General features: G+C 40.9%; 1 pseudogene; it reads left to right on the forward strand.

Moving 5' to 3' along the window:
• The first annotated feature begins 13,338 nt into the window (after positions 1-13,338).
• LOC141126781 (low density lipoprotein receptor adapter protein 1-B-like) lies at positions 13,339-15,200 on the forward strand (annotated as a pseudogene).
• The last annotated feature ends 361 nt before the right edge of the window (positions 15,201-15,561 follow it).

The following is a 15,561-nucleotide window of genomic DNA, read 5'->3' on the forward strand; positions in this document are numbered from 1 at the left end:
GACTCGCCAAGACTGATATGACTGATTTCTGATTGGGACTCTAAAACAAAGTTAATACTGCAGCTGCAGGAACAGATTCACTGTGTTTAAAATGTCCGTTCAGTGAAAAATTTATTATTACATGTTATTTTATACATAGATAAGAAAGGGGTGGTGTGAGATGTTATTAAAAAGTAACAAATAGCAATATGTTATTAAAAGCTAACAAATAGAAATAGAAATATATTATTAAAAACTAGCGAATAGAACAATTGCAAAAGTAAAACCTTGAAAAGGGAGGGGGAGTAGAGAGCGTTTAGTAGGAGAAGTGTCTGTGTGTTAGGTGAAGGTTACAGAACACATTTCAACAGTGAGAACAAAATGGATTCTCTTGTGCTTAAATGAACAGTGCAGTGAATGTCCATGTCAAGAGAGTAAGATAAAATGAAGGCGATCCTGGAGGCTAGTGCAGGAGAAGCCTTACCTAAGTATGGTGGTTACTGGCCGCCTTACATCGCCGCCGCCGTGTCAGACAATGACACCGGCACGGGCGTAAGGGGGTGGGGTATAAGAGGAGAAGGAGGAAGTGGGTGCGGCGATGATTGGCGTGGGATCCCGCCAATCATAACGCCGCTCCTATTAGTCACAGGTGCCAGGGGAATCCTACAGCGTCGACAGACGCTGAAAGGGAGAACCCGTGGCGACGTAGTGTAGGAGGAGGAGAGGGGAGTGGCTGCGGCAATGATTGGCGTGGGATTCGGCCAAGAAATTAGATAGGCCGTCAGTACTTCAGGTGTGATCAATTTTCAGATATTGGCACCATAGCTTTGGGACTCTATAACTTTCACAAAGACCAAATAATATACTCTGATTTGGGTTATTTTTACCAAAGATATGTAGCGGTATAAATTTTGGCCAAAATATAAGAAGAAAAATTACTAATTCCCAAAATTGTATAACAGAAATGAAGAAAAATTCATTTTTTTACAGAATTTTCTGTCTTTTTTCTTTTATAGCACAAAAAATAAAAAACCTAGCGGTGATTAAATACCACCAAAAGAAAGCTCTATTTGTGTGAAAAAAGGACAAAAATGTCATATAGGTACAGTGTTGCATGACTGAGTAATTGTCATTCAAAATGTGAGAGCACTGAAAGCTGAAAATTGGTCTGGTTATTAAGGGGTTTAACCACTTGCCGACCGCCGCACGACTATATACGTCGACAGAGCGGCACGGGCAGGCAAAAGGACGTATATGTACGTCCTTGCCTGCCCGCGGGTGGGGGGTCCGATCGGACCCCCCCCCGGTGCCTGCGGCGGTCGGCAAATCTCCCCCGGCGATCGGAGGTGAGGGGGAGGCCATCCATTCGTGGCTTTATTGTTAACCATATTTTTGTCTTCAGGTACAGCATTCACGACTTTGAGTGGTTATACCAGAATGATGCTTGCAGGTTTAGGTATCATCTTGGTATCATTCTTTTCAGCCAGCGGTCGGCTTTCATGTAGAAGCAATCCTAGCGGCTAATTAGCCTCTAGACTGCTTTTACAAGCAGTGGGAGAGAATGCCCCCCCCCACCGTCTTCCGTGTTTTTCTCTGGCTCTCCTGTCTCAACAGGGAACCTGAGAATGCAGCCGGTGATTCAGCCAGCTGACCATAGAGCTGATCAGAGACCAGAGTGGCTCCAAACATCTCTATGGCCTAAGAAACCGGAAGCTACGAGCATTTTATGACTTAGATTTCGCCGGATGTAAATAGCGCCATTGGGAAATTGGGAAAGCATTTTATCATACCGATCTTGGTGTGGTCAGATGCTTTGAGGGCAGAGGAGAAATCTAGGGTCTAATAGACCCCAATTTTTTCAAAAAAGAGTACCTGTCACTACCTATTGCTATCATAGGGGATATTTACATTCCCTGAGATAACAATAAAAATGATTAAAAAAAAAAAAATGAAAGGAACAGTTTTAAAATAAGATAAAAAAGCAAAAAAATAATAAAGAAAAAAAAAAAAAAAAAAAAAAAAAGCACCCCTGTCCCCCCTGCTCTCGCGCTAAGGCGAACGCAAGCGTCGGTCTGGCGTCAAATGTAAACAGCAATTGCACCATGCATGTGAGGTATCACCGCGACGGTCAGATCGAGGGCAGTAATTTTAGCAGTAGACCTCCTCTGTAAATCTGAAGTGGTAACCTGTAAAGGCTTTTAAAGGCTTTTAAAAATGTATTTATTTTGTTGTCACTGCACGTTTGTGTGCAATTGTAAAGCATGTCATGTTTGGTATCCATGTACTCGGCCTAAGATCATCTTTTTTATTTCATCAAACATTTGGGCAATATAGTGTGTTTTAGTGCATTAAAATGTAAAAAAGTGTGTTTTTTCCCCAAAAAATGCGTTTGAAAAATCGTTGCGCAAATACTGTGTGAAAAAAAAAAATTAAACACCCACCATTTTAATCTGTAGGGCATTTGCTTTAAAAAAATATATAATGTGTGGGGGTTCAAAGTAATTTTCTTGCAAAAAAAAATAATTTTTTCATGTAATCAAAAAGTGTCAGAAAGGGCTTTGTCTTCAAGTGGTTAGAAGAGTGGGTGATGTGTGACATAAGCTTCTAAATGTTGTGCATAAAATGCCAGGACAGTTCAAACCCCCCCAAATGACCCCATTTTGGAAAGTAGACACCCCAAGCTATTTGCTGAGAGGCATGTCGAGTCCATGGAATATTTTATATTGTGACACAAGTTGCGGGAAAGAGACAAATTATTATTATTTTTTTTTTTTTTTGCACAAAGTTGTCACTAAATGATATATTGCTCAAACATACCATGGGAATATGTGAAATTACACCCCAAAATACATTCTGTTGCTTCTCCTGAGTACGGGGATACCACATGTGTGAGACTTTTTGGGAGCCTAGCCACGTATGGGACCCCGAAAACCAAGCACCGCCTTCAGGCTTTCTAAGGGCGTAAATTTTTGATTTCACTCTTCACTGCCTACCATTCGTGGCCCCCCCCTCGCGATCGCTCTCAGCCAATGGGATCATTTCCCTGCCTCTGTATTGTACACAGAGGCAGAGGAAATGATGTCATCTCTCCTCGGCTCGGTATTTTCCGTTCCGGGCCGAGGAGAGAAGACTGCAATGTAAGTGCACCAACACACACACACACAGTAGAACATGCCAGGCACACTAAACACCCCGATCCCCCCCCCGATCGCCCCCCGATCCCCCCCCAATCACCCCCCCCCGTCACAAACTGACACCAAGCAGGTTTTTTTTTTTTTTTTTCTGATTACTGTATTGGTGTCAGTTTGTGACAGTTACAGTGTCAGGGCAGTGAGTGTTAGGCCCCCTATAGGTCTAGGGTACCCCCCTAACCCCCCCTAATAAAGTTTTAACCCCTTGATCACCCCCTGTCACCAGTGTCGCTAAGCGATCATTTTTCTGATCGCTGTATTAGTGTCGCTGGTGATGCTAGTTAGGGACGTAAATATTTAGGTTCGCCGTCAGAGTTTTATAGCGACAGGGACCCCCATATACTATCTAATAAATGTTTTAACCCCTTGATTGCCCCCTAGTTAACCCTTTCACCACTGATCACTGTATAACCGTTACGGGTGACGCTGGTTAGTTTGTTTATTTTTTATAGTGTCAGGGCACCCGCCGTTTATTACCGAATAAAGATTTAGCCCCCTGATCGCCCGGCGGTGATATGCGTCGCCCCAGGCAGCGTCAGATTAGCGCCAGTACCGCTAACACCCACGCACGCAGCATACGCCTCCCTTAGTGGTATAGTATCTGTACAGATCAATATCTGATCCGATCAGATCTATACTAGCGTCCCCAGCAGTTTAGGGTTCCCAAAAACACAGTGTTAGCGGGATCAGCCCAGATACCTGCTAGCACCTGCGTTTTGCCCCTCCGCCCAGCTCGGCCCAGCCCACCCAAGTGCAGTATCGATCGATCACTGTCACTTACGAAACACTAAACGCATAACTGCAGCGTTCGCAGAGTCAGGCCTGATCCCTGCGATCGCTAACAGTTTTTTTGGTAGCATTTTGGTGAAATGGCAAGCACCAGCCCCAGGCAGCGTCAGGTTAGTGCCAGTAGCGCTAACACCCACGCACGCACTGTACACCTCCCTTAGTGGTATAGTATCTGAACTGATCAATATCTGATCCGATCAGATCTATACTGGCGTCCCCAGCAGTTTAGGGTTCCCAAAAACGCAGTGTTAGCGGGATCAGCCCAGATACCTGCTAGCACCTGCGTTTTGCCCCTCCGCCCGGCCCAGCCCAGCCCACCCAAGTGCAGTATCGATCGATCACTGTCACTTACAAAACACTAAATGCATAACTGCAGCGTTCGCAGAGTCAGGCCTGATCCCTGCGATCGTTAACAGTTTTTTTGGTAGCGTTTTGGTGAACTGGCAAGCGCCAGCGGCCTAGTACACCCCGGTCGTAGTCAAACCAGCACTGCAGTAACACTTGGTGACGTGGCGAGTCCCATAAGTGCAGTTCAAGCTGGTGAGGTGGCAAGCACAAATAGTGTCCCGCTGCCACCAAGAAGACAAACACAGGCCCGTCATGCCCATAGTGCCCTTCCTGCTGCATTCACCAATCCTAATTGGGAACCCACCACTTCTGCAGCGCCCGTACTTCCCCCATTCACATCCCCAACCAAATGCAGTCGGCTGCATGAGAGGCATTTTTATGTCCTCCCGAGTACCCCTACCCAACGAACCCCCCCAAAAAAGATGTTGTGTCTGCAGCAAGCGCGGATATAGGCGTGACACCCACTATTATTGTCCCTCCTGTCCTGACAATCCTGGTCTTTGCATTGGTGAATGTTTTGAACGCTACCATTCACTAGCTGAGTATTAGCGTAGGGTACAGCATTGCACAGACTAGGACACACTTTCACAGGGTCTCCCAAGATGCCATCGCATTTTGAGAGACCCGAACCTGGAACCGGTTACAGTTATAAAAGTTACAGTTACAAAAAAAGTGTAAAAAAAAAAAAAAAAAAAACACAAACAAAAATATAAAATAAAAAATAATAGTTGTCGTTTTATTGTTCTCTCTCTATTCTCTCTCTATTCTCTCTATTGTTCTGCTCTTTTTTACTGTATTCTATTCTGCAATGTTTTATTGTTATTATGTTTTATCATGTTTGCTTTTCAGGTCTGCAATTTTTTATACTTTACCGTTTACTGTGCTTTATTGTTAACCATATTTTTGTCTTCAGGTACAGCATTCACGACTTTGAGTGGTTATACCAGAATGATGCTTGCAGGTTTAGGTATCATCTTGGTATCATTCTTTTCAGCCAGCGGTCGGCTTTCATGTAGAAGCAATCCTAGCGGCTAATTAGCCTCTAGACTGCTTTTACAAGCAGTGGGAGAGAATGCCCCCCCCCACCGTCTTCCGTGTTTTTCTCTGGCTCTCCTGTCTCAACAGGGAACCTGAGAATGCAGCCGGTGATTCAGCCAGCTGACCATAGAGCTGATCAGAGACCAGAGTGGCTCCAAACATCTCTATGGCCTAAGAAACCGGAAGCTACGAGCATTTTATGACTTAGATTTCGCCGGATGTAAATAGCGCCATTGGGAAATTGGGAAAGCATTTTATCATACCGATCTTGGTGTGGTCAGATGCTTTGAGGGCAGAGGAGAAATCTAGGGTCTAATAGACCCCAATTTTTTCAAAAAAGAGTACCTGTCACTACCTATTGCTATCATAGGGGATATTTACATTCCCTGAGATAACAATAAAAATGATTAAAAAAAAAAAAATGAAAGGAACAGTTTTAAAATAAGATAAAAAAGCAAAAAAATAATAAAGAAAAAAAAAAAAAAAAAAAAAAAAGCACCCCTGTCCCCCCTGCTCTCGCGCTAAGGCGAACGCAAGCGTCGGTCTGGCGTCAAATGTAAACAGCAATTGCACCATGCATGTGAGGTATCACCGCGACGGTCAGATCGAGGGCAGTAATTTTAGCAGTAGACCTCCTCTGTAAATCTGAAGTGGTAACCTGTAAAGGCTTTTAAAGGCTTTTAAAAATGTATTTATTTTGTTGTCACTGCACGTTTGTGTGCAATTGTAAAGCATGTCATGTTTGGTATCCATGTACTCGGCCTAAGATCATCTTTTTTATTTCATCAAACATTTGGGCAATATAGTGTGTTTTAGTGCATTAAAATGTAAAAAAGTGTGTTTTTTCCCCAAAAAATGCGTTTGAAAAATCGCTGCGCAAATACTGTGTGAAAAAAAAAAATTAAACACCCACCATTTTAATCTGTAGGGCATTTGCTTTAAAAAAATATATAATGTGTGGGGGTTCAAAGTAATTTTCTTGCAAAAAAAAATAATTTTTTCATGTAATCAAAAAGTGTCAGAAAGGGCTTTGTCTTCAAGTGGTTAGAAGAGTGGGTGATGTGTGACATAAGCTTCTAAATGTTGTGCATAAAATGCCAGGACAGTTCAAACCCCCCCAAATGACCCCATTTTGGAAAGTAGACACCCCAAGCTATTTGCTGAGAGGCATGTCGAGTCCATGGAATATTTTATATTGTGACACAAGTTGCGGGAAAGAGACAAATTATTATTATTTTTTTTTTTTTTTGCACAAAGTTGTCACTAAATGATATATTGCTCAAACATACCATGGGAATATGTGAAATTACACCCCAAAATACATTCTGTTGCTTCTCCTGAGTACGGGGATACCACATGTGTGAGACTTTTTGGGAGCCTAGCCACGTATGGGACCCCGAAAACCAAGCACCGCCTTCAGGCTTTCTAAGGGCGTAAATTTTTGATTTCACTCTTCACTGCCTATCACAGTCTCGGAGGCCATGGAATGCCCAGGTGGCACAAACCCCCCCCAAATGACCCCATTTTGGAAAGTAGACACCCCAAGCTATTTGCTGAGAGGTATAGTGAGTATTTTGCAGACCTCACTTTTTGTCACAAAGTTTTGAAAATTAAAAAAAGAAAAAAAAAATTTTTTTTTTGTCTTTCTTCATTTTCAAAAACAAATGAGAGCTGCAAAATACTCACCATGCCTCTCAGCAAATAGCTTGGGGTGTCTACTTTCCAAAATGGGGTCATTTGGGGGGGGTTTGTGCCACCTGGGCATTCCATGGCCTCCGAAACTGTGATAGGCAGTGAAGAGTGAAATCAAAAATGTACACCCTTAGAAATCCTGAAGGCGGTGATTGGTTTTCGGGGTCCCGTACGCGGCTAGGCTCCTAAAAAGTCCCACACATGTGGTATCCCCGTACTCAAGAGAAGCAGCAGAATGTATTTTGGGGTGCAATTCCACATATGCCCATGACCTGTGTGAGCAATATATCATTTAGTGACAACTTTGTGCAAAAAAAAAAAAAATAAATAAATAAATTGTCACTTTCCCGCAACTTGTGTCAAAATATAAAATATTCCATGGACTCAACATGCCTCTCAGCAAATAGCTTGGGGTGTCTACTTTCCAAAATGGGGTCATTTGGGGGGGGTTTGTGCCATCTGGGCATTTTATGGCCTTCAAAACTGTGATAGGTAGTGAGGAGTAAAATCAAAAATGTACGCCCTTAGAAATCCTGAAGGCAGTGATTGGTTTTCGGGGCCCCGTATGCGGCTAGGCTCCCAAAAAGTCCCACACATGTGGTATCCCCATACTCAGGAGAAGCAGCTAAATGTATTTTGGGGTGCAATTCCACATATGCCCATGGCCTGTGTGAGCAATATATCATTTAGTGACAACTTTTTGTAATTTTTTTTTTTTTTTTTTTTTTTTCATTATTCAATCACTTGGGACAAAAAAAATGAATATTCAATGGGCTCAACATGCCTCTCAGCAATTTCCTTGGGGTGTCTACTTTCCAAAATGGGGTCATTTGTGGGGGTTTTGTACTGCCCTGTCATTTTAGCACCTCAAGAAATGACATAGGCAGTCATAAATTAAAGACTGTGTAAATTCCAGAAAATGTACCCTAGTTTGTAGGCGCTATAACTTTTGCGCAAACCAATAAATATACACTTATTGACATTTTTTTTACCAAAGACATGTGGCCAAATACATTTTGGCCTAAATGTATGACTAAAATTGAGTTTATTGGATTTTTTTTAGAACAAAAAGTAGAAAATATCATTTTTTTTCAAAATTTTCGGTCTTTTTCCGTGTATAGCGCAAAAAATAAAAACGGCATCAAATACCATCAAAAGAAAGCTCTATTTGTGGGAAGAAAAGGACGCAAATTTCGTTTGGTTACAGCATTGCATGACCGCACAATTAGCAGTTAAAGCGACGCAGTGCCAAATTGTAAAAAGTGCTCTGGTCAGGAAGGGGGTAAATCCTTCCGGGGCTGAAGTGGTTAAGTGCCCAGTGGTCAAGTGGTTAATCTAATTGTAGGGTGATTAGAATGGACTGAATGTATCTCAAAAACTACTTAAATTATAACACCACGCTAAAGACTGTATCCTTTCTAAAAAAATATTAATAATATTAATAAATGCTGCTACTTAGAAACCAAACAACTATCACCAATTGTCCTATTAATATTAGTGTATAAGCCAATAATTAATCACACCGTAGCGCATAACACTACATGTAAATAGTGTCAAAATCACTTAAACTTTACATAAAAATTGAAATATGTGAAAAAGAAATAGAAATGAAAAACTACACAAAAGACTAAATCACTAATAAAGCAGTTATCTAATTCAACATTTACCCCTGCGGTGCCAAGGTACATTAGGAAAAAAATATTTTTTCTCACATCTGGAGAGATCCCTAACCCAATTGGATCTCCGCCAGGTGGGAAACACCCTCTCTACACCCCAAAACTGCAAGAAAGTGGGGTGTCTACCATGGACACATCTAAAATGGCCTGACACAGTATGGTATTTATAACCTTTCAAGATGTTTGAGATATGTTCCTCTATTCTCTTTTAATGTGCGTTTAGTACGTTCTATGTAGGTTAACCCACATGGGCATGATAGGGTATAAACCATATGTGTGGTATCACAGGTTATGAGATCCTTAATCATATATTCTTGTTAATTGTGATTGGAATACATTTTGAACATTTATTTACATTATTTTTTGCGTAGTTACAGGCTCTACATCTGTTTCATGCCAAAAAACCACTTCTACCTGGAAAAAAATGTGTCATTGGAGGATCCAAAATTTTCTTAACTACTTGTTGCCCAAAATTGGGTGCCCTCCTATATATCTGGGCCCATATAGATGGGGAATCTTTGGCAAGACAGGGTCCAAAGTTCTATCCAGCAATAGGACCTGCCAGTGTTTCCAAAATATAATTTCTGTTTAGTGTCCTTATTTTCTATCTTTTTATCCTCCAGACAATGTTCATTGGCATAGGCCAGATTATTTGAATTTCTTGATTAACTGTAGCCTCTCTATAGCCTTTTTGTACAAATTTATGTTTGATTAACTCAGATTGTTCAAGAAAGTCCTGTTCAAATGTACAGTTCCTCTTGATACACATAATTTGTCCCTGTGGTATGTTACGTAGCCAAACAGGGTGATGTCCACTGTTAATACATAGATAACTATTTCTGTCAATTGGTTTAAAGTAAACCTTGGTTGCCAGACTGCCATCTTGCCTAAATATATTATTAGGTCTAGGAAATTGACAGCATGGCAATCCCACTGGAATTCTAACCTGATATTGTTATTATTTTTATTTAAGTCAGCCATAAATGAAAGTAAACTCTCCTCTGAGCCCTCCCAAATGAACATCAGGTCATCAATGAGCCCTTTATAAAACCACAATTCCGGTCCAGCCATAAAAATATTGGCAAGGCTGGGCGCAAATTTAGTGCCCATCTCCACACCATTTTTTTGACTATAAAAGGAATTCTGATACCAAAAATAATTGTGGGACCAACAGAAATCAAGGGTTTTTTGTAAAAATACTTTTTGGGTGTGAGGGATCTCATCTTTTTGACTCAAAGCCCAGCTCAATGCTAACAAGACATCATCACATTGCATGATATTATACAGAGATGAAACATCCACTGTTACCAAATAAGTAGGAATATCATGCCGTCATTTAATATCCCTAATTTGACGCAGTAGATCCTTAGTATCCTTTAAAAATGCTTTAGTGGCTACAACACTTGGTTGCAGAAACTTGTCCAAATATTCACCAAGTCTAGCAGTTACAGATCCTATTCCTTTAACTATAGGTCAAGCTGGGGGACAAGTGGTACTTTTATGAATCTTAGGGAGGGTATAAATAATCAAGATCCTACATGCACTGGGTATAAGGTGCTTTTTTCTTTTTTAGTTAATATTCTTTTCCTAAAACTAAATTTAGAATATGCATTTATTTTGGGGTTAAAGAAACTTTACTTAAATTAAAAATTCCTTGATTCAGTGTTCTCTTTTTTGCATTTTTTTAAATTTGTTCCTTTGTCCTGCTCTGCAAACTTTCTTTTTCCTCCCACTCAGTTGTACCTCTTTCTCCTTGATGATTGTAAATGTATGGGTGATTTTTTCCTCTGTCCCATCCCCGTCCTCTCCATAAAAAAGGTGATTGATAGGGATTGTATTGATAATTGCTGTTTTCCTCATAATTACTTATTGGTTGAAATATTTTATGTGTGGGAATGTGTGAAGATTCCGGGTATCTAGTTACTCATGTTTGAGACCATTCCCTTTGTTTTGAATCAGATCCTTCGTCCTGCTCTACAACCTCTTTTTCCTCCCACTCCTCCAGTTCCCCCTCTTTCTCCTTGATGATTGTAAATGCACGGTCAATTTCTTTTTCATCCCATTTCCCTTCCTCTCCCTAAAAAAGGTGGTTGATGGAGATTGTATTGATAATCTGCATTTTCCTTACTTACTGGTTGAAATCTACTTTATGTGAGAATGTGTGTAGATTCTGGGTATCTAGGTACTCATGTTTGAGACCATTCTCTTTGTGTTAGGAACCTCACCAGATGCGAGACAAAATGGATTTATTCCTAACGTTCCTTGCCTCTGCAGGGGTTAAACAATGAATTAGACATCAACTGCTATATTAGTGATTATTAGATTAGATCCTTTTTTTGGGGGGGATTCTAGATTATTGTGTAAGGCTGCTCTGCCTTTTGTTTCTATTTCACAAACGTAAATGTTCAATCAAATGTAATTCCTTTTTTTATTTTGATTCTTATTTTATTTAAATTTATTTAATTTTAAAAATATTTTTTTTTAGATGTCGGGTAATGTTCTAATTATTGGATGGATTTTAATGAATTATGTGTAACAGATTATGTATCAATTGTAACACTCTACTGAACTTCAAACACCACCAGAGTTCTCAATTAATGTATTTTATAACTATAGTAATAGTATATGCTAACTATAATAGTATTCAACCATGAGATTTAAATGAGTAAAGTGATGGATGTACATTTCGGTATATTTTCGTTTATACAAGGTTTGATAGCCCAGGCAGACAAATGCTGTATAAACAGATCTATTTATAAAGTAACTGTTAGCTACAATACCATCTAACCATAGGAGTGTGGTAACAAAGTGAATGAGGTGCATTCTTGGATATAAATGGTTAATAGCATAGTAGGATAAGTCAGTCCATCTTAGGAAGGATTAACAGCCCAGGTGGACAAATGCTGCATTACATAGATGGTGAAGTGCAGTTTATGTGCTATTGTAGACTCGGTTAATAGCACAGTAGAATAAATCAGTCCATCTTAGGAATAGTGGACAAATTCTGCATTACACAGATGGTGAAGTGCATTTTCTTTGCTATTGGAGAGTCAGGAGCAGTTTGTGGAGAGTAGGCATGCACTAGATAAACCGAGACACTGCACCATTTGATCTTTCTGTACTCCCAGTCAGTCTACTCCACCCACAGTTAGAAAGCACCTCCCTAGGACACACTTAACCCTTTGATAACCCCTGGTGTTAACCCCTTCCATACCAGTGTCATTTATACAGTAATCATTTTGTATCACTGATCACTGTATAAATGTCACTGGTCCCAAAAAAGTGTCAAAAGTGTCTGATCTGTCACAGTCCTACCTCCTATTTTGTAGACGCTATAACTTTTGCGCAAACCAATCAATATACGCCTATTGTGAGGGGATGAATTACGGAGATAGTTGTAAAATGTCAGGGTAACTGGAGCATGATCCGACCAGGAAATTGTACCAATAATTTAAAACTTTTGTAGTGATCTTTTAGTAGTTAGAAAGAGGTTGATGTGTGCAGCTGACAAGAATGTGAATTATTTTCCAGAGTCGTGGAAGCATCCCCAGGCATCATAGAGCTTGTATTTGTGTAGCAAAGGGGCAATAGAGTGGTTAGGTCTTCTGGTGGGAGTAGTGGAATCCATATTGGGGTCCAAGATTGTGTTAAAGTCCCCACCAATAATAAGGGTGCCTTGCAGCACCTCCATAACTTTGGAAAGCAAGGGGGCAAGGAATTTCCTTTGTTTAGTGTTGGGAGCATAGAAGTTGACAAGTGTGAAGGTGGTTTGATTCAGTTCACAGATAATGATATCTGCCTTGGGGTCCTGGATGGTGGTTGAAAGTTACAAGTCTGTAACTACGATAAGGACTCCACAGGCCTTTTTTGGGCCGTTAGCCATATACAGATGGGGAAATAGTTGGAACTTCACCCTGGGACATTTATGAGCAGCAAAGTGTGTTTCCTTTTAGCAGTGCTGATCACTTGAAAGGGCTATTCAGACCTTTAGAGTTACATGATAGTATTTTCAAGGGCATAAGGGATCAGATGAGTGCAGAAATGTTGCTGCGCTGAAGCATAACTAATTGGAAATATCTGGAAAAAACTTATCTGTGAGATTAGGAGGTCTGTGTGCAGAATTTAACTCTTTGCACAGACTCAAGGAGCAAGTGATTGATAAAAGTTGAGGTGTGGGAGGGATCCCAGGAATCAAAGTCAATTTTTAATGCGTACAAGATATTGCATAGTGACTGGATAGGTAGAGAGTTCAGAAAGAAGGTTAAACATAGTAAGAAGCTCCTGTCAAACACAGTGTCACGAACTTGGTATGAGGCCGAAATGCTGGGAGGGCTCCCCTTGTGGCCGAGTGCAGCACACCCCTGGAGGTGACACAGGGAGTGCGGTGCCCACAGAAGCATGGGTTGCCTGATTGCTGAAGGCTGGTTGCCAGGAGTTTGCTGGAACAGCCAGGGTATACTGCAAGGTATGCATGCTTGGATGGCCCTGATGGTGTGGACCAGTGGAACAGGCCAGATAGCTAAGTCAGGAGCCAAGTCAGGGGTCATTCACGGTAAGACAGTCCAAGATGAGCATAACAGGAGCCAGCCGAGTCTTTACACAGGAGACAGGTAATGCAAGAGTCCATGAGCCAAGCCAAGATCAGAGACAGGGACCAAGCAGGAACAAGGCCAGGATATAAGCCAAAGGTCAAGCCGGTAGATAAGGATGAGCAGGTCAAGGCAAGCCGGATCGGTACAAAGGAAGTCTGATAAGCAGGATATACAAGGCACTGGGACACAGGGAGCTGATGATAAACCAGCAATGCACCATTGTCAGTATTGGATTTAAATAGTCATGCTGTCTGTGTGCCACCGCGCATGCACGTTCGCCTGTTCATGGTGCTGCGCACCCTTGTGTGTTGATTCACACCGATACGCCTCTGCATGCACTATTGTGCCTATTTTCCTGATAGTGCCCCCTCCCAAAGGGGCAGCCTCTGGATGCCCAGTCGTGCCCATTTTTCGGGGTGACAGTTGCAGAAACTCTGTAAAAGCTTAGGCGCATATACATTGCTCGCAGGCTCCCCTGAATTGTCTTCTGCATAGTCTCCTTTCCACTTAATTAAAAACTGAATTCCTACCTCTCAGTTGACAGTCAAGAATGGACTCCACTTCAAATTCTGTTTCATCCCGGAGCTGGTGGTATCTCTTCTCTTCCTGGAAAAGGACTAGAAACAGTGGGTTTAAGCAAGGAGACATGAAACACAGGGTGAATTTTATAAGTAAGACTCTAGCAAAGTGAGTTCAAAAGCTACTGGATTAAATTCATGTTTTATTTCAAATGGACCAACAAATTTTGGTCCCAGTTTCTGGGACGGACATGGCAGTCTGAGGTTTGCTGATGAGAGCCACACTTTGTCCTCAATCTTAAAAGTAAGGTTTCCTCTTTTCTTCTTGTCATATTGCTTTTTGTACTTTTCTTGGACCTTCTGAATTGTCTCCTGAAGTGTTTGGTAATTTGTTTGAATTAAGTTTATTCTGTTCTAGACTGCCAGAACATAGGTCTCGGGAAGGATATCAGGTAAAAATGAGCGATGGAACCTGTAATTAGCCAAAAAGGGTGACTAGTTGGTGGCAGCGTGTGCAGAGTTGTTATATGCGAATTCCACACACGACAATAGGGAAATTCAGTCATCTTGAGAAAAAGAACAAAAACACCATAGATATTGCTCTAGTGTTTGATTGGTCCTTTCAGTTTGACCATTTCTCTGTTGATGATTGGCTGTAGACAAACATATGTAAAAGTGAAAATGTCCCTCGTGCTACTGAGAGTAACTAGTAAATGTGGCTAGTGACAGAAATCAAGTGATAAAAAAGTGTATCTATTGCAGCAAAACCTAGAGGAATAATTCTTTACGACAGTATCACAAACCAACTAATTGAGAATGTGTCAATTTACAGGATATCATATTGTACAGCTGATAAGCTACATGATAAAGTTTTTGCCTACATTGCTCAGAGCCAGCAGAATAATACCTTGGAATGCCATGCAATTCTCTGTGCAAAACGGAAAATGGCCCAAGCTGTTACATTAACAGTAGCTCAAGCTTTTAAGGTGGCTTTTGAGTTTTGGCAAGTATCTCGGGATAATAAAGAAAAGCGAGAAAAGTCTGGCTCTGAAGGTGAAGTGGCAAGCAGCTCTCAGTCAGGAAGTTCCTCAAGTCTCACCAGTGTTAAAGGAGCTGCAGGTAATCTCTTGGAACTAGATGAAGCTAGCAAAGCTGACAGCAAATGATCTTCAAAGTGAAGACTGCTTGTCTCCTTGCAACTGGGATCGACCGGAGTTGAGTCCAGCAGATGGAGATGAACTGTTTATGTTCTGACATTTGTAAAGCACTCTGACACTTTTCAGTGCAATAGTCCCAAAAAGAGCTTATCACACTTCACTTAAAATGAATATAAGTGGGACCCCTAAAACCAAAGTTTTAACATGTACTTTAGATATTTTGTCATACAAGAACAAAGAATGTCAGCAAATATTTTATATTACCAGCGTACTACAATTTACTTATTCTGGAGCAACTTCAGAACATTTCAATCAAAGAATACCCAAAGTGTTTTTTCTCTTAGAAATGTTCTTTTCAGTTTTTTTGTTACAAAATTGTGTGATCAGTATTTTTCTAATCTAGCTGATGCAGCACACCATGATGGATATATAACATGACTTACTCCAGTTTTTCTGTACTGGGAAATATATGCATCACATTTTGGTTTTTATTGTATTCAGTCCTGTGTGGTAACCATTATGGCAGCAAGTCTGAATATGGCTTTCTACAGACTGTTATTCACAGCATGCTAACTTATTTG

This window comes from Aquarana catesbeiana, linkage group LG02 (genome assembly GCF_042186555.1).
Source record: "Aquarana catesbeiana isolate 2022-GZ linkage group LG02, ASM4218655v1, whole genome shotgun sequence".
Taxonomy (NCBI): Eukaryota; Metazoa; Chordata; class Amphibia; order Anura; family Ranidae; genus Aquarana; species Aquarana catesbeiana.